This window comes from Choloepus didactylus, chromosome 7 (assembly GCF_015220235.1).
Source record: "Choloepus didactylus isolate mChoDid1 chromosome 7, mChoDid1.pri, whole genome shotgun sequence".
NCBI classification, from domain to species: Eukaryota; Metazoa; Chordata; class Mammalia; order Pilosa; family Megalonychidae; genus Choloepus; species Choloepus didactylus.
In genome coordinates, this window is record NC_051313.1 from 101,438,846 (window position 1) to 101,459,871 (window position 21,026).

Sequence of the window (21,026 nt, forward strand, 5' to 3'; positions counted from 1 at the left end):
TAGGAGTAAGGCAAGTCAGACTAAAGGGTAAAGGACAATGTTGACTGTGTTTTAAAACTTCAAATTTTGTGTGAGACCAAAGGAAGATATGTTTATTTGATGCAAATCTATATTTTCTGTACCACACTAGGTAATTAACTATTGTCCAAAAGGGTGAAGAGAAAAGAAACAGAATAAAATTTCAGTGACTGAGAGATTTCAAATAGAGTTGAGAGGTCATTCTGGAAGTTATTCTTATGTGTTACATACATATCCCTTTTTAGCCTTTAGGGTATTGGAATAGCTAGAAGGAAATACCTGAAACTGTTGAACTGCAATCCAGTAGCCTTGATTTTTGAAGACAATTGTATAACTATGCAGCTTACATGGTGTGACTGTGCAATTGTGAAAACCTTGTGGTTCACACTCCCTTTATCTAGTGTATGGAGAGATGAGTAGAAAAAATGGGGAATAATAGGGAGGATTAGGGGATGGGATGTTTTGGGTGTTCTTCTTTACTTGTATTTTTATTATTTTATTTTATTTATTTTATTTTATTTGTAATGAAAATGTTCAAAAATTGATTTTGGTGATAAATGCACAACTTAATATGCTGGTACTGTGAACAACTGATTATAACACTGTGGATGGTTGTAGGGTATGTGAATACATCCAAATAAAACTAAATTTAAAAAGATAAACCATTCAACATTAAAAAAATATATAAGGGACAAAGAAGGACACTATATATTGATAAAAGTGTCAATTGGACCAAATATTTACTAATTATAAACATATAGCTCCCCAGCAACTGAGTCCCAAAAATACAAAGCAAATGATGACAGAATTGAAGGGAAGAGACGGCTCTACATTAATAGGAGGAGATTTCAGTACACCACTTTCAATAATAGATAGGACTTGTAGAAAGAAGATCAATAAGGAAATAAAGGACTTAAAAATGCAATACATCAATTAGATTTCAGAGATGTATATAGAATATTTCACCCAATAATAGCAGAACACACATTCTTCTCAGTTGCCCATAGGTCATTCTGCAGGAAAGGTTATATGCTAGGTCACAAACAGTCTCAATAAATGTAAAAGATTGAAATCAGACAAAGTATGTTTCTTATCACAATGGAATGAAGCTAAAAATGAAAAACAGAAGAAAACTGGAAAATTCATAAATACGTGAAAAATTAAAATTACACTCTTAAGCAACAAATAGGTCCAAGAGGAAATCACAAAGGAACTGAGAAGAATGAAATAAAAAACACAGCATGCCAAAACTTATTGGAGACAGCAAAGAAGGTACTTAGAGGGGAATTTGTAGCTATATGTTCCTACATTAAAAAAGAAGAGAAACATCAAATCAGTAATCTAACCTCACACCAGAAGGCAATAGAAAAAGAAAAGCAAACTAACCCCAAAGTAAGCTGAAGGAATGAATAATAGACATCAGAGCAGAGATAAATGGAATAGAGAATAGAAAAATAATAGAATCAACAAAACTAAAAGTTGATTCTTTGGAAATATCAACAAAATTTACAAAACATTAGCTATACTGACCAAAAGAAAAAAAAAGAGAGAAGATGTAAGTCACTAAAATCAGAAATGAAAGTTGGAGCATGACCTCCCATTCCACAAAAATAAATAGGATTATAAGAGAACACTGCAAACAATTGTACACCACCAAATTAGATAACCAAAATGAAATGAACAAATTGCTAGAAAAATACATTACCTACACTGACTCAAAAATAAATAGAAGATCTCAACATACCAATAACAAGTAAAAAGATTGAATCAGTAATCAAAAACATCTCAAGAAAAGAAAAATGCAAAACCAGAGGGCTTCACTGGTAAATTTTAAAAAACATTCAAAGAAGAGTAATACCAATCCTTCTCAAACTCTTCCCAAAATCAAAGAGGAGGAAATACCTCCTAACTCATCACATAAAGCCAGCATCATCCTAATACCAAAACCAGATAAATACATAAGAAAAGAAAATTACAGAACAAAATCCTTTATGAATATTGTTGCAAAAATCATCCATAATATACTAGCAACAAACCAAATACAACAGCACATTAAAGGGATGATAGTCCATGAACAAGTGGGATTTATTCCAGGAATGTGAGGTTCGTTCAACGTAAGAAAATCAAAATAATACAACACAATAATTAAACGAAGGAAAAAAATACATGATCATCTCTATTGATATAGAACAGCACTTGACAAAATATATCACACTTTCTTGATAGAAATGCTCAGAAAATTAGGAATAGAAGGGAACTTCCACAAAATGATAAAGGATATATATGAAAAACCCACATGGAACATACTCAATAGAGAAAGATTGAAAGTGCTCACCCTAAGATCAGGAACAAGACAAGGATGCCTGCTTTCACCACTGCTATTCAACACTGTAATGGAAGTTCTAGCCAGAACAATGAAGCAAGAAATGAAAATAAAAGACATCCAAATTGGAAAGAAGTAAAACTATCTCTATTCACTGATGACATGATGCTATATTTAGAAAATCTCAAAGAATCCAAAAGAAAGCTATTCGAGCTAATAAATGAATTCAGCAGAGTTGGCAGGGTATAAGAACAATCCACAAAAATCAGTGGTAACTACTCAAAGTGATTTACAGATCTGACACAGTCCTAATTAAAATGTCTGCAGTCATTTATATAGAAATGTGAGAAAATATTTGGAAATCATGTATGTGACAAAGGTTTAATATAAACAATATATGAAGAACTCCTAAAACTCAACAACCAAAAGACAAATAAAGCAATTAAATAATAAATGGGCAAGAGATTTGAATAGACATCTTTCCAAAGAAGATACATATCATTAGCTACTAAGGAAATACAAATAAAAACCCAAATGGGATACAACATCACACTCACTAGGATGGCTATTATTTTAAAAAAATGAGAAAATAGCAAGTGTTGGAGAGGATGTGGGGAATAGAAACTCTCATACATTGTTGGTAGGAACGTAAAATGGTGCAGCCACTGTTGAAAAAGGAATTTACAGTTCCTCAAATAGTTAAGTATAGAATTACCATATGACCCTGCAGTTCCATTTCTAGGTTTATAGACAAAGGAATAGAAAACAGGGATTGAACAGATATTTATGCACCCATACTCACAGCAGCATTCTTCAAAATAGCCAAAAAATGGAAGCCCCCAAATGGCCATCAACAAATGAATGGGTAAACAAAATGTGTATTCAAGCAATGGAATATTATTCAGCCATAAAAAAGAATGAAATTCTCATACCTGCTACAACATGAATAAATGTTGAATTCATCATGTTGAGTGAAAAAAAAATACTTAAAAGGACAGATACTAAGTGATTTCATTATATGAAATACTTAGAATAAGCAAATTCACAGAGACAGAAATTAGATTGCAAGTTACCAGGCACTGGGAGAGGGGAAATTGGGACTTTATTGTTTAATGAGTACAGAGTCTCTGTTTGGGGTGGTGATGAAAAACTTTTGATAATAGATAGTATGGTGGTTTGTAGCTATGTATTAAAAAAAAAACAAAGAAACATGTTTTTAAACTCAGTCTACTCCTGTGAGTTTGAACCCATTTTACGTAAGAACATTTGATGAGGTTACTTCAATTAGGGTGCAGCCCAACTCAGTCAGGATGGGTTTTAATACTATTACTGGAGTCTTTAAATGCAGAATGAAATTTTGACAGACAGAGGGAAAGCCATTGAAGGAACAATCAGAAGCTGAACATCAACAGAACCTGTAAGGGAAAGGAGAGGCAGGAGGGGCTGCCACGTGCATTGCCATGACAGAGGAGTCCAGGACCAAAGATCACCAGCAGTCAGCTTCAGCAGGCCAGTCTTTGGGAAGAAAGCATCACCTTGATGATGCTTTGATTTGGACTTCCATTAACCTCAAAACCATGAGCTAGTACATTTCTGTATTTTAAGCCAACCCATTACATGGTAATTGCTTAAGCAGCCAAGGAAATTAAAACAGATGGAGAAGATGATGGCACAATATTGTGAATGTAATTAATATCACTGAATCATAAACATAAATGTGGTTCAAGTGGGAAAAATTTGTGTTTTATATATTTTACCACAATGAAAATTAAAAAAAAAAAAAAGTAAAATAAGTGACCAGAAAGTTAGGAAAAAACCAGGTGGCTGTGGTGTCTGAAGCCCTGTTAAGAATGTCTGTGTCTACTGCTAACAGACCTAGTTATATAAAGACAAAGAAATGGCCAATGAATTTTGCATGTGGAGGTTATTGGCAACTTTGACCAGAACAATCTCGAGAGTAGAAAGGCATAATCTGGGTTCAAGAGAAAATGGGAAGATGGAAATCATAAAGGAAATATTGAAAATTATTTTAAAGAGTTTTGCAGTAAATGGCACAAAAGAAATTATGTAGTAACTAGAGTTCAAAATGAGGTCAACTGAGTTTTTTTTTTAATATTTTTAATTGGAAAATTTTAAACATTTTTAAGCAATGGAAAAGATCTTGTAGAGAAGAGAAAATTTATGATATAAGAGAAAAGGAAAGAAATTGCTGGAGCAACATCACTAAGTAGGTAAACAGGATGTATGTAAAGGAAAATTGGAGATGTTGTCTTTAGCTAGGATTACAGGACATGGACAGTTCATCCAGAGTACAGGAAAGAATGAGAATATATTCCCATTGATAAAATAGGGAGCTGGTAATTGCAGTGGAAGTTTGTGAAGTTCTCTGTTCATTGCCACAATTTTCTCACTGAAGTATAAAGCCAGATCATCACCTGAGATTGAGGAAATGGGAGAAATTTTCAGAGGTTTTGGAGGTGAAAAGAGAGCATGGAATAATTCTCTAGAAGAGTGGGAGAGTGACAGACCAGGAAATGTGATATGATTGCTAGATAGCACTAAGGGTCTCTCAAAATTAGTGACAGTGAATTTACAGTAAGGACAATCAGTGTTATTTTATGTTTGTCTCCGGGCAGTTTGTTTGTGGGAGTGCAAATATGGCATAGTCTGAGATGGGGCTTGTTCATCGTCAGACCTGGAAGTCAGTCAGTCACTGATGAATCTTTAGACTCAGAGCAGGAATGAAATCATAAGAGATTGGGGTACAGGGGATTGAGAAGGAATCCCTAATGGGCTTGTATATTTAAACATTCATCTGTTATAAATTCATAAATTGATTTTTCAGTCATTTGCTCAATTACCCATTCATTCATTCATTCATCCATTCAAACATTATTAAACAAACATCTGTTACATCCTTCACTATACAAAATGCTGGGGATATAGAAGTAAATAACACTATCACAATCATCATTAAAATGATACTCAAGTGAGTGTGAATGAGGAGGGGATGGAAAGATATTAAATTAATAATCATGTAATCAATTGTGTAATTTTAACTGTACTGAGTGCTACTGAAGAGAATTAGTTACATTATGACAGAATATGATGGGAAGAACTGAAAAATATTAAATGAAAAACTACTTGTGGAATCAGAAAATAATTTTCTAAAGACATGAAGTTTCAACTGTGCTCTAAAGGGTGAGGGTAGTAGAAAGCAGACTTCCCATTCCTGCAAAGCATCACTGAGTTCCAAACTCCTGAAATTACATTGAGGAAACTCAGGAACAGAAAGTGACCAAACAAACAAAAGCACATCTGTGGCAGAGACTGGAAAAGAACCAGGGCCCTTGAATCATTCACATCTGCTTTTCCTTCATCAGGTACACATCTTTCCAGAGAAATTAAAAGGTGTAATAGAAAGAAGGAATCTATCAAGGAGAATCAGGACAAACTGGCAAAAATGCACAATAATCACCAACAGACACACATTCTAAAAGAGAAGTCAGGAAGATCAGGTAGCATTGCTATACAATCCATTCCCATAGCTTCAACACAGTAATAAAATATCTTTTTTGAGCTTTCTGATAATTTATGGAAGGAAAACAGGTAGGAATGAATAATACCATGTTTCGTTATACAGTTCTGAAATTGAGGGACTGCACAAGGCTTTTTATGCATTAAAAGGAATGAAAATGATTTTGAGGAGGAGGTGCTCATCTGAGGACAAAAACAGGCACCTGTTAGTAGCAGGATGGAAGAGATAAATTAATACTAATTCTGTGGGAGCTCCAGCCCCTGATGCTGTCTGAGATTCAATTTGTAAGGCTGAATAGGGAAAATTATAGGCATTTGAACAAGATAAAATTTAAATAAAAACAAACATATAAATAAATAAACTGTATGCAGTTATCATCAATCAAGAAAGAGAAAGAAAATTGCCTTACTTGAATAAGTTTCACAGAATAACTGTGAAACTTTGGGGATAAAAGGCTAAGCCCAAAGTGTAATAATTCAATAAGTCAATTGACAACAATTTCAAAGGAATCATATCAAATGAGTGAATGAAAAAGAAATTTCTGTCATGATGAAATGGTTAAATAGTGAGATGGTGTACACTTTTTGGGATGTGAAACCCAGAAATCATTGGCCATCCAAAGTTGCAATTGTGAGAAACTGTGTCCTTTGGAGGTGTCTAGATATATTAGGAAAATTCAGAATGCTTATAGTGTCTTTACTTTGATAGGTAATCCTAGCCATGTCTCATTTTCAGTGTCCATGTTTTATGAAAGCTTCAGGCCTCTTCATGAAACAGCATCCTAAAGTTACAGGTACAAATGGGGGAAAAAATGAAATCCCTAAAGATCAATTTTTTAGTTACAATGTAAAATACATGTGTACACGTCACATATTAGCACAGCTCTTGACTGACTGTTCAGTGTTCTGTAGTTACTCCAACTGCAGGAAATATGAAATGCCTATTAATGATCTTCCCTATTGTTTCTTCAATACAGTCGAACATACAGTTCTAACATCAATGCATTTAAAATTTTCTGGGGCCTAGGTCAATTTGTATCCTTGGAGCCAAATAAGTAAGTGATATTTTCTTCTCTTTTTATGTGCAAATTTTCAAGCTGATGGTGGATTGGAAGCAGTCTTGGCTGAACATGTTCATGCTGCCATTAAACCTAGAAATATGGATGCCCAGTTATGAGCTTCCACACCTCTCATCCTCCTGGTGTCTAGTCAATTCCTTTTCTACCAGAAGATTTCCTCCATGTTCCAATCTCCCTATTTTATATATATGTACAAATATATCTTCTAGACCAGTGCTGTCCAAGAGAAACATGATGTGAACCATACATATGAACACACATATAATTTAAAATTTTCTAGTAGCCACATTAGAAAAGGTAAAAAGGAAACAAAAGAAATTTTAATAATGTATTTCATTTAGCTAAATATATCCAAAATATTATCTTTGGATGATATTATAATCAGTATAAAAAGTTATTAATGAGACATTGGATGGTGGTGATGATAGCACAATATTGTGAATGTAATTAATACCACTGAATTATATATTTGAATGTGGTTAAAGGGGAAATTTTAGGTTGTATATATGTTATTAGAATAAAAATTTATTTTAAAAAAAATCCATGGAAATACACAACACAAACAGTGAATCCTAAATTAAACCATGGACTATATTAAATAGTACAACTATAAAAATGTACTTTTATTTTATGTTTTATATGCATTTATATCATGAGCAATGAATGAAATCAGAACAGAAGAATATTTTCACTTGAGGATCTTCAAGATAATTTGATCATTCCTCTCATTACAGAGTACTGGGTTATTAAGAGGTGGGATTTGGTATCAGACATCTGGGTTCAAATACCTCACTACTACTTACTAGTAGTGTCAAATGGGGCAAAATTACTTGATCTCTGTGTCTCAGTTTCCATATCTATAAGTGGATAATAATAATAATAACACTTATGCTATAGGATGTTGTTGGGATTAAATGAGTTAATACAAATGTGTTCAGAATAGTGCCAAGTACATAATAAATGATCAACAAACTCTAGCTTTTGTTATTTGCTGATAAGGAATGTGAAGGCCCAGATAGGTGAATTGACCAGAATGTTTCTTAACAAGTCAACCAAAAATGGAAGAGAACTCAAGAATCTTAACTTCTAGACTACTGTTCTTCCCTGATATACGAGACTCTGGTCCACAAGAGCAAACTGCCGAAAGAAGAGATGTGGAAAATGCCAGAGCTTTTATTATTTTTATGCTTGTTTCTCCTTTTATATGTTTCTGTAATTCTGGGAGCAACATACTTGTCCTTTCCAATACCTAGTGTGGTGAGAACTAGAAATACATCCAAAACTAGTAGGCTTGGATGAGCACCAAACTTCAATAAAAATTTTTGGACTGAGGGTCACATCTCATCCAAGACTATCCACCTTCACTTTGAATTATTATCAAGGGTTTGAACCTACCTTAAGGTATATTACAGAGTAAGGATGGTTCAGAGGACCCAATTCTAGTTTTTGGAAATCTGTTACAGGAGGCGTTGTTCTAGAAATTAAACAGTTTTCTACTCAACAGCCACTGAATAATCTTGCAGTGTTCAGGTTGCTTATTTCAGCAATTAAGCATAATGAGATTTTATGTTTAATAGAAGAATTTTCCTTGCCCACAAAGAGTCTTTGAATTGAGCATTTTGTTATTAATTTTCTTTAATGGACCATGGTAACCACCTATCTCAGTAATCCTGTTACTTCCACAACTTAAAAAAGTACACCCTAAACAAAGCAAAGCAAAATATGACTTGGATCATTTGGTAAACATACCCATTATATAACCGTCACTAAAATACTTCTTTCCTTCCAGAAGTCATCCAAATAATTTATTATCTTATTAAAATAACTTACTACTTATTGCTGGTGTCATCATTTGGTTTCTCGCAAATACAACATTACAAACTTTATTTGGCTGTGTATGTATGTTTGTGGATATTCACTGTGACGTTCCCTCATAGATCATTATATCTGTAAAACCTACAAAATGCCTTGCATATGAAAGACAGCAGAGAAATAATTATTTCAGTAATGAAGAAGGGGATTTTCATAATAATCATCAATCATAAGGGTAAAAGATAGTCTAATGGAAAGTATTAATTAGGAAACAAGGAATTCTATAGATTTTTAAATTCAGTAGTGTATTTACTTTGCATAGCTATTTAAGAAGCAGAAAAAGGAAACAAAGATTAAACCATCATGGTTATAATCTCCAGAATTTCTGTAGGAAATTCCCAGGGATGAAGCATTTCTTAGAGAACTAGTAAATAGAAAACACAGTCTTCTGGGGGATGTCATAGACCCTTTACATTCCCAAGATAAAAGAAAAGCAACGTCCAGAACTTTTGCCCCAGGCACTGCTAAACAGGAGCATTAACTTTTGATAATCATGAATAACTCAATTTATAACAATGCAGAGGGAGAAATATAAAAAAAGATACACCCTCTACCTTCCTCTTATTCAAAGATTCCAGTCCTGCTGGTTTGACTGACTCTCTTCAATAATGAAGATTCCTGTCCTCTCTGTTTTATTTTTCTTTCTGGTCACATTGTCACCAGGTAAAATGGAAATGTTAACTGAGAGAGTGAAAAATCTTTCTGGAGAGACAAATCTTTGTTGATGCCAACTAGAGGTAAAGAAATGACTAAATTGCAAAGAGAGTGGTTTATGATGGTCTCAGTAGTGAATGACAAGGAAAGAATCCATGATATAACTAAAAAGTAAGGTTTCTGGTGTGTTATATCATTGTGGGAGACAATTTAAAGACCTGATCAAATGATTTGTTCTCAGTATGGACCAGCTGTTTAGAAAGACAAGTTAGAAAGGATATTAAAGTAGAATAACCTGGATTTATGAAAAGTGAGAAGCACTATGTTTAGTACAATAACGGTGGGTTTTCTACTCACTTACCCTGAATAAGAAATTTGACTAATCTATGATGCATGAGTTACTTTAAGAATTCTCATTAAAAAATATTTGGTGCCCTCAACTTATTTGGAGTCTACAAGCATTTTAATGGTTTTATTGCCTCAGGTCTAAATACATAGCAATTAATATTAATCTAAAAATGAAATGATCATTGGCCTTTGAAGTCACTGGTACCTGGGTTCAGACTTTGTTTTTGCCTTGTACTGGCTATATAAATCTATCAAGTTATTTAAATTCCTTCAACATCAATATCCTCATCTGTAACTTAAGTATAGTAATTAAGTCCACCTCATAGTATTATCATGAGGACTAATGATATTCAAATATGCATAGTGCCTAATGTAGAGTATATACAGTAGATGCTTCTTAAATAGTAGTATTTACTTTTATATTGTATAAAAACTTAGAAAATGAATCACCCCTATAAGCCTCATTTTGAAGGAAGAAAATTTTCTTTGACATCTATTATAGAAAACATTAGATGCAATATTTACCATGTTTGATTTCAGATACTTGGATTTTGTTTCCTCCTTTGGAAGCATTTATTGTACTCATTGCACATAGGTTGGATCAACAACCAAAGAGATGTGTGCTGTTGGAGGCCATTGAAAAGAGTTGTTTTGACACATATCAGTTTATTCAAGATAGGAAAAGTATTTGTCTTGTTTAAGGAGGAACACTGCAAGCAATCCCTTCACACACATCCAAGAAAATAATGCCATATATATATATATTTTAACCATGGAATCCTCTAGTTGAGGACTGTTTTTGGACTTCAGTAGTTTACTCTTTGAATTACAACTCTATCTTGTAGCAGCACAGATGAAACCAAGTGTTCTAAAAATAAGTCTGACTTTCAGTAAATTAACAGAACCTAAAACATATAAATATTTCAGATAAAAGTTTTAAATGGTTTAAATTCTTTTAAAATTCAAATAAAATTTATTTGCTGATATTTATGGTAATTATTATTGTATTACATTATTCTAAAATGAGGACAAATTAAACTCAAACCAGGTTTATTTTTACTAAACCCAATCCATAGTTTACTTAAAGTAGAGAACACTGGTATTTAGGACAACCAGCATTTGGATAACAAAATATTACCTGCAGTTATGTTATCATGATTTACGTGTCCCTTGTGTCACTCACTTTTGAAATAAAAATTATGTGAGAGACTTCATGACATTTTCAGAACCTTCAGATACCTAAGAGACATTTGTATGTGTGCGTAAAATTTCATCTAAAAGTTGAAGAATTTGCAATTCCTTCTTCTGCATAAATATGAATTTTTATATGATACATTAGCTGTTATCTAGAGAGAAGCTATTTGCTGTTTATGTTACAAGTGGAAAAATGCTAATTTAGAATTCCCACTTAAATAATATTATTCTTTTTCTTATACTGGTGCTTGACAGCTGTCACCTCCTGTTATTTGTAAATTCCAATTAAGTTGACATACTTGCTTCACACCCCTCATGTAGGACAGTGTAATTTGAGGATGCATTTTTAAGCTGGTGAGATAATGTCTTTCCCTCTGGCATCAAAGGCAATAAATAACATCTCTCTAGATAATACAAATAAGGAGACATCATTAATTTATACAATATCACATGACCTAAAATATATGGCACAAAATTTATATAATGTGAGTTTAACTTTTTTTTCCTAAAAAGTTACCCAAAGTCATAGATATTAATCCAAATAACTTCACTGAAAGCAGAGGGCATCAAGATATTGGGTTTAAGTACCATGGTCTCCACTCCATGGTGAGTGAGATTCTAGGAAAAGAGGGCAGAACACTGATGGTCCACATATCTTCTCTGCTACCTGATAACACACCTTTATGTTTAATACTTTTATTTTGGAAGTCTCCCTCCTTTAGTAGCCCTCTTTTAAAATGCAAATATTTTTTGTCAAGGTGAAGCATTAAGCCTTCTACCAATTTTATGGATAAGTTCATTGGTTGGCATACGCTGTGATATGCAGGCATGGGTACTTTATACAGATGGGGACTCGCTGACAGATTTCACCACCTTTTCACTGGCAACCTAAGACTGGTACTGGATGACATCATTAGTACTCCCAGAATCAGTTTTTTAAAACTTGTCCACTTATCCACTGCCCAGGCTCAGATCTTTTTGAGTGTGCAAAGAATTCCTCTTATTGCAGTGTCTGCTGGGGTTCTCTTTACTCTTTCCATGACAGAAAGACATGAAGAAATTAAAGCAAGATACAAATTTAAACAACATGAACTAATTTTCACATTTTGAATCTTGAAACCAAAAATGTTTAAATGTTTAACTTCCTTTGAAATTAGAGGGAGAAGCAAGACAAGTGAATAGGTAGCCATGGGAACGTATGGTGTCAGTCCCAGAACTACCCTGGATCTAACAATATTGATTTAGGAATTATGATGGAAAACTAAGCTTTAGCCACTACTGGGCCTGTGAAGCAGAAAAGAACACAAAACTGTCATCACCAGAAAAATAGCAAAAGAAATGACTTCCCAAGTCTCTACCCAAGGGAGGGAAAACAGAGTATATGCAGATTCTATTCTCATCTTCACATCAACAACTGATTTATCTGAAATTAAGGGCCCTAAGACACATATAATGGTTTCATGGTTTGCGTGCCGTTTTTAACTTTTAACAGTGAAATGTGCCATGAAAGACACCTATATTTGCTTTCTCAAGAAAGGCAAATGTAGACATGAATGCCATCATTTTGAAAAACCAGTTGGTTTCTGTGCAAAACTAAATGCCAACTGTTGTATGTTGAAGTCTAAAATAAAAGATCAGCATCGCTGAAAAATAAAGCGCAATGAGTATAAGGGTCAATAATAAATGAAACTGTCCACCAACTGTGCCTGCATGGTGTATGTGGTTCTCCTGTTTACATGGCATCATTTGAGGAACCAGATTTTCTCATAAGTATCTGACAATAGCAGGAGACATCTAGGGTATAGGGTGATTCTGTGGAAACATTTCATCATTTTGGATATCAATCCCCTATTTCTGCCCTGGAAGAAGAAAGTAAAATTACGCCAGTAATTTACTATCGAGAGGCCTTAATTCAAAAGTATCCAAACTAATAGGAACACAATCTCCAAATGAAAGAGTAGTTGTAAGATAACAAAGAAATGAAACAAATAAGATTTTCATAAGGTCGTAGATCAAGGGACTTGATTCACTGCAAGCCGGAAGCCTTAGGATCAGTTCAACTCTCATTTTATTTCTTTGTTCTCTTGAACAGGGAATTAAAAAAAAAAAAAAAAGAAAGAATGAAAAACAGAAGAAGCCATATCTGAAATTAAGGAGTAGGTATAAAATGGGATCAAGTAACTGCAGGAGCTTTGATGAAAACTAGAAGTGTCCTATAGCTAAGACCAAGAGAACAAGGGGCAAAGGACAATATGATCACTACAAAAGATTATTTTTTGCTTATTAAAAACATTAGAGTCTTCAGCTTTAGTCATTATGATCTTTATAATTTGGCTTTTGAAATATGTTGAGATACAGAAATCTTTTTTGATGCTCACAAAATTTCTGAGAAATAATGCAGTGTCCATAAAACATATAGGGTAATAAGCAGAGACACATAGTTAAGGTCACAGAGCCTAGCACCAAATTAGCAGCATCCTTATTTGCAGAGCAAACACTAAGTAAAGGTTTCTTTCAGCCTGATTTGTCAAATAATGCTTAGAGTTTATAAGGTCATACAGCTAATTAAAGAGTTATACAGAACTAGAAAATAAGGTCAGTCATACAATGAACACATAAAAAACACTTCTCTTATTTTGAAATCATTAGGGACACCTGGAGGAAGAGAGCAAGGTAACTACAGAGTTGAAAAAAGAGGCCATATCAAAAACTAATGGGGAGAGGCGGGGCAAGATGGCAGACTGGTGAGCTGTATGTTTCAGTTACTCCTCCAGGAAAGTAGGTAGAAAGCCAGGAACTGCGTGGACTGGACACCACAGAGCAATCTGACTTTGGGCATACTTCATACAACACTCATGAAAACGTGGAACTGCTGAGATCAGCGAAATCTGTAAGTTTTTGCGGCCAGGGGACCAGCGCCCCACCCTGCCAGGCTCAGTCCCGGGGGAGGAGGGGCTGTCAGCTCTGGGAAGGAGAAGGGAGAACTGCAGTGGCAGCCCTTATCGGAAACTCAATCTACTGATCCAAAATCCAACATAGATAGACTGAGACCAGACACCAGAGAATCTGAGAGCAGCCAGCCCAGCAGAGAGGAGACAGGCATAGAAAAAAAACAACACGAAAAACTCCAAAATAAAAGCGGAGGATTTTTGGAGTTCTGGTGAACATAGAAAGGGGAAGGGCCCTGAGGCGCATATGCAAATCCCGAAGAAAAGCTGATCTCTCTGCCCTGTGCACCTTTCCTTAATGGCCCTGGTTGCTTTGTCTCTTAGCATTTCAATAACCCATTAGATCTCTGAGGAGGGCCCGTTTTTTTTTTTTTTTTTTTTTTTAATCCTTTTTTCTTTTTCTAAAACAATTACTCTAAGAAGCCCAATACAGAAAGCTTCAAAGACTTACTATTTGGGCAGGTCAAGTCAAGAGCAGAACTAGGAGAGCTCTGAGACAAAACGCAATAATCCAGTGGCTGAGAAAATTCACTAAACACCACAACTTCCCAAGAAAAGGGGGGTGTCTGGTCACAGCCATCATCCTGGTGGACAGGAAACACTCCTGCCCATCGCCAGCCCCATAGCCCAGAACTGCCCCAGACAACCCAGTGTGACGGAAGTGCTTCAAATAACAGGCACACACCACAAAACTGGGAGTGGACATTAGCCTTCCCTGCAACCTCAGCTGATTGTCCCAGAGTTGGGAAGGTAGAGCAGTGTGAATTAACAAAGCCCCATTCAGCCATCATTTCAGCAGACTGGGAGCCTCCCTACACAGCCCAGCAGCCCAGAACTGCCCTGGGGGGATGGCACTCACCTGTGACATAGCACAGTAATCCCTCAACAGAGGACCCGGGGTGCACGGCCTGGAAGAGGGGCCCACTTGCAAGTCTCAGGAGCCATACGCCAATACCAAGGACTTGTGGGTCAGTGGCAGAGACAAACTGTGGCAGGACTGAACTGAAGGATTAGACTATGGCACCAGCTTTAAAACTCTAGGATCACCAGGGAGATTTGATTGTTAGAGCCACCCCCCCTCCCTGACTGCCCAGAAACACACCCCATATACAGGGCAGGCAACACCAACTACACACGCAAGCTTGGTACACCAATTGGACCCCACAAGACTCACTCCCCCACTCACCAAAAAGGCTAAGCAGGGGAGAACTGGCTTGTGGAGAACAGGTGGCTCATGGATGCCACCTGCTGGTTAGTTAGAGAAAGTGTACTCCACGAAGCTGTAGATCTGATAAATTAGAGATAAGGACTTCAATTGTTCTACAAATCCTAAAAGAACCCTATCAAGTTCAGCAAATGCCACGAGGCCAAAAACAACAGAAAATTATAAAGCATATGAAAAAACCAGACGATATGGATAACCCAAGCCCAAGCACCCAAATCAGAAGACCAGAAGAGACACAGCACCTAGAGCAGCTACTCAAAGAACTAAAGATGAACAATGAGACCATAGTACGGGAGATAAAGGAAATCAAGAAGACCCTAGAAGAGCATAAAGAAGACATTGCAAGACTAAATAAAAAAATGGATGATCTTATGGAAATTAAAGAAAATGTTGACCAAATTAAAAAGATTCTGGACACTCATAGCACAAGACTAGAGGAAGTTGAACAATGAATCAGTGACCTCGAAGATGACAGAATGGAAAATGAAAGCATAAAAGAAAGAATGGGGAAAAAAATTGAAAAAATCGAAATGGACCTCAGGGATATGATAGATAATATGAAACATCCAAATATAAGACTCATTGGTGTCCCAGAAGGGGAAGAAAAGGGTAAAGGTCTAGGAAGAGTATTCAAAGAAATTGTTGGGGAAAACTTCCCAAATCTTCAAAACAACATAAATACACAAATCATAAATGCTCAGCGAACTCCAAATAGAATAAATCCAAATAAACCCACTCCGAGACATATACTGATCACACTGTCAAACACAGAAGAGAAGGAGCAAGTTCTGAAAGCAGCAAGAGAAAAGCAATTCACCACATACAAAGGAAACAGCATAAGACTAAGTAGTGACTACTCAGCAGCCACCATGGAGGCGAGAAGGCAGTGGCACGATATATTTAAAATTCTGAGTGAGAGGAATTTCCAGCCAAAAATACTTTATCCAGCAAAGCTCTCCTTCAAATTTGAGGGAGAGCTTAAATTTTTCACAGACAAACAAATGCTGAGAGAATTTGCTAACAAGAGACCTGCTCTACTGGAGATACTCAAGGGAGCCCTACAGACAGAGAAACAAAGAAAGGACAGAGAGACTTGGAGAAAGGTTCAGTACTAAAGAGATTTGGTATGGGTACAATAAAGGATATTAATAGACAGAGGGGAAAAATATGACAAACATAAACCAAAGGATAAGATGGCTGATTCAAGAAATGCCTTCATGGTTATAACGTTGAATGTAAATGGATTAAACTCCCCAATTAAAAGATATAGATTCGCAGAATGGATCAAAAAAAATGAACCATCAATATGTTGCATACAAGAGACTCATCTTAGACACAGGGACACAAAGAAACTGAAAGTGAAAGGATGGAAAAAAATATTTCATGCAAGCTACAGCCAAAAGAAAGCAGGTGTAGCAATATTAATCTCAGATAAAATAGACTTCAAATGCAGGGATGTTTTGAGAGACAAAGAAGGCCACTACGTACTAATAAAAGGGGCAATTCAGCAAGAAGAAATAACAATCGTAAATGTCTATGCACCCAACCAAGGTGCCACAAAATACATGAGAGAAACACTGGCAAAACTAAAGGAAGCAATTGATGTTTCCACAATAATTGTGGGAGACTTCAACACATCACTCTCTCTTAGAGATAGATCAACCAGACAGAAGACCAATAAGGAAATTGAAAACCTAAACAATCTGATAAATGAATTAGATTTAACAGACATATACAGGACATTACATCCCAAATCACCAGGATACACATACTTTTCTAGTGCTCATGGAACTTTCTCCAGAATAGATCATATGCTGGGACATAAAACAAGCCTCAATAAATTTAAAAAGATTGAAATTATTCAAAGCACATTCTCTGACCACAATGGAATACAATTAGAAGTCAATAACCATCAGAGACTTAGAAAATTCACAAATACCTGGAGGTTAAACAACACACTCCTAAACAATCAGTGGGTTAAAGAAGAAATAGCAAGAGAAATTGCTAAATATATAGAGACGAATGAAAATGAGAACACAACATACCAAAACCTATGGGATGCAGCAAAAGCAGTGCTAAGGGGGAAATTTATAGCACTAAACGCATATATTAAAAAGGAAGAAAGAGCCAAAATCAAAGAACTAATGGATCAACTGAAGAAGCTAGAAAATGAACAGCAAACCAATCCTAAACCAAGTAGAAGAAAAGAAATAACAAGGATTAAAGCAGAAATAAATGACATACAGAACAAAAAAACAATAGAGAGGATAAATATCACCAAAAGTTGGTTCTTTGAGAAGATCAACAAGATTGACAAGCCCCTCGCTAGACTGACAAAATCAAAAAGAGAGAAGACCCATATAAACAAAATAATGAATGAAAAAGGTGACATAACTGCAGATCCTGAAGAAATTAAAAAATTATAAGAGGATACTATGAACAACTGTATGGCAACAAACTGGATAATGTAGAGGAAATGGACAATTTCCTGGAAACATATGAACAACCTAGACTGACCAGAGAAGAAATAGAAGACCTCAACCAACCAATCACAAGCAGAGATCCAATCAGTCATCAAAAATCTTCCCACAAATAAATGCCCAGGGCCAGATGGCTTCACAGGGGAATTCTACCAAACTTTCCAGAAAGAACTGACACCAATCTTACTCAAACTCTTTCAAAACATTGAAGAAAATGGAACACTACCTAACTCATTTTATGAAGCTAACATCAATCTAATACCAGAACGAGGCATAGATGTTACAAAAAAGGAAAACTACCGGCCAATCTCCCTAATGAATATAGATGCAAAAATCCTCAACAAAATACTTGCAAACCGAATCCAAAGACACATTAAAAAAATCATACACCATGACCAAGTGGGGTTTATTCCAGGCATGCAAGGATGGTTCAACATAAGAAAATCAATCAATGTATTACAACACATTAACAAGTCAAAAGGGAAAAATCAATTGATCATCTCAATAGATGCTGAAAAAGCATTTGACAAAATCCAACATCCCTTTTTGATAAAAAGACTTCAAAAGGTAGGAATTGAAGGAAACTTCCTCAACATGATAAAGAGCATATATGAAAAACCCACAGCCAGCATAGTACTCAATGGTGAGAGACTGATAGCCTTCCCTCTAAGATCAGGAACAAGACAAGGATGCCCGCTGTCACCACTGTTATTCAACATTGTGCTGGAAGTGCTAGCCAGGGCAATCCAGCAAGACAAAGAAATAAAAGGCATCCAAATTGGAAAAGAAGAAGTAAAACTGTCATTGTTTGCAGATGATATGATCTTATATCTAGAAAACCCTGAGAAATCGACGATACAGCTACTAGAGCTAATAAACAAATTTAGCAAAGTAGCGGGATACAAGGTTAATGCACATAAGTCAGTAATGTTTCTATATGCTAGAAATGAACAAACTGAAGAGACACTCAAGAAAAAGATACCATTTTCAATAGCAACTAAAAAAATCAAGTACCTAGGAATAAACTTAACCAAAGATGTAAAAGACCTATACAAAGAAAACTACATAACTCTACTAAAAGAAATAGAAGGGGACCTTAAAAGATGGAAAAATATTCCATGTTCATGGATAGGAAGGCTATATGTCATTAAGATGTCAATTCTACCCAAACTCATCTACAGATTCAATGCAATCCCAATCAAAATTCCAACAACCTACTTTGCAGACTTGGAAAAGCTAGTTATCAAATTTATTTGGAAAGGGAAGATGCCTCGAATTGCTAAAGACACTCTAAAAAGAAAAACAAAGTGGGAGGACTTACACTCCCTGACTTTGAAGCTTATTATAAAGCCACAGTTGCCAAAACAGCATGGTACTGGCACAAAGATAGACATATAGATCAATGGAATCGAATTGAGAATTCGGAGATAGACCCTCAGATCTATGGCCGACTGATCTTTGATAAGGCCCCCAAAGTCACTGAACTGAGTCATAATGGTCTTTTCAACAAATGGGGCTGGGAGAGTTGGATATCCATATCCAAAAGAATGAAAGAGGACCCCTACCTCACCCCCTACACAAAAATTAACTCAAAATGGACCAAAGATCTCAATATAAAAGAAAGTACCATAAAACTCCTAGAAGATAATGTAGGAAAACATCTTCAAGACCTTGTATTAGGCGGCCACTTCCTAGACTTTACACCCAAAGCACAAGCAACAAAAGAGAAAATAGATAAATGGGAACTCCTCAAGCTTAGAAGTTTCTACACCTCAAAGGAATTTCTCAAAAAGGTAAAGAGGCAGCCAACTCAATGGGAAAAAATTTTTGGAAACCATGTATCTGACAAAAGACTGATATCTTGCATATATAAAGAAATCCTACAACTCAATGACAATAGTACAGTCGGCCCAATTATAAAATGGGCAAAAGATATGAAAAGACAGTTCTCTGAAGAGGAAATACAAATGGCCAAGAAACACATGAAAAAATGTTCAGCTTCACTAGCTATTAGAGAGATGCAAATTAAGACCACAATGAGATACCATCTAACACCGGTTAGAATGGCTGCCATTAAACAAACAGGAAACTACAAATGCTGGAGGGGATGTGGAGAAATTGGAACTCTTATTCACTGTTGGTGGGACTGTATAATGGTTCAGCCACTCTGGAAGTCAGTCTGGCAGTTCCTTAGAAAACTAGATATAGAGTTACCATTCGATCCAGCGATTGCACTTCTCGGTATATACCCGGAAGATCGGAAAGCAGTGACACGAACAGATATCTGCACGCCAATGTTCATAGCAGCATTATTCACAATTGCCAAAAGATGGAAACAACCCAAATGTCCTTCAACAGATGAGTGGATAAATAAAATGTGGTATATACACACGATGGAATACCACGCGGCAGTAAGAAGGAACAATCTCGTGAAACTTATGACAACATGGATGAACCTTGAAGACATAATGCTAAGCGAAATAAGCCAGGCACAAAAAGAGAAATATTATATGCTACCACTAATGTGAACTTTGAAAAATGTAAAACAAATGGCTTATAATGTAGAATGTAGGGGAACTAGCAATAGAGAGCAATTAAGGAAGGGGGAACAATAATCCAAGAAGAACAGATAAGCTATTTAACGTTCTGGGGATGCCCAGGAATGACTATGGTCTGTTAATTTCTGATGGATACAGTAGGAGCAAGTTCACAGAAATGTTGCTATATTAGGTAACTTTCTTGGGGTAAAGTAGGAACATGTTGGAAGTTAAGCAGTTATCTTAGGTTAGTTGTCTTTTTCTTACTCCCTTGTTATGGTCTCTTTGAAATGTTCTTTTATTGTATGTTTGTTTTCTTTTTAACTTTTTTTTCATACAGTTGATTTAAAAAAGAAGGGAAAGTTAAAAAAAAAAAAAAAAAAAACAAGGAAAAAAAAAAAGATGCAGTGCCCCCTTGAGGAGCCTGTGGAGAATGCAGGGGTATTTGCCTACCCCACCTCCATGGTTGCTAACATGACCACAGACATAGGGGACTGGTGGTTTGATGGGTTGAGCCCTCTACCACAGGTTTTACCCTTGGGAAGACGGTTGCTGCAAAGGAGAGGCTAGGCCTCCCTATGGTTGTGCCTAAGAGCCTCCTCCCGAATGCCTCTTTGTTGTTCAGATGTGGCCCTGTCTCTCTAGCTAAGCCAACTTGAAAGGTGAAATCACTGCCCTCCCCCCTACATGGGATCAGACACCCAGGGGAGTGAATCTCCCTGGCAACGTGGAATATGACTCCCAGGGAGGAATGTAGACCTGGCATCGTGGGACGGAGAACATCTTCTTGACCAAAAGGGGGATGTGAAAG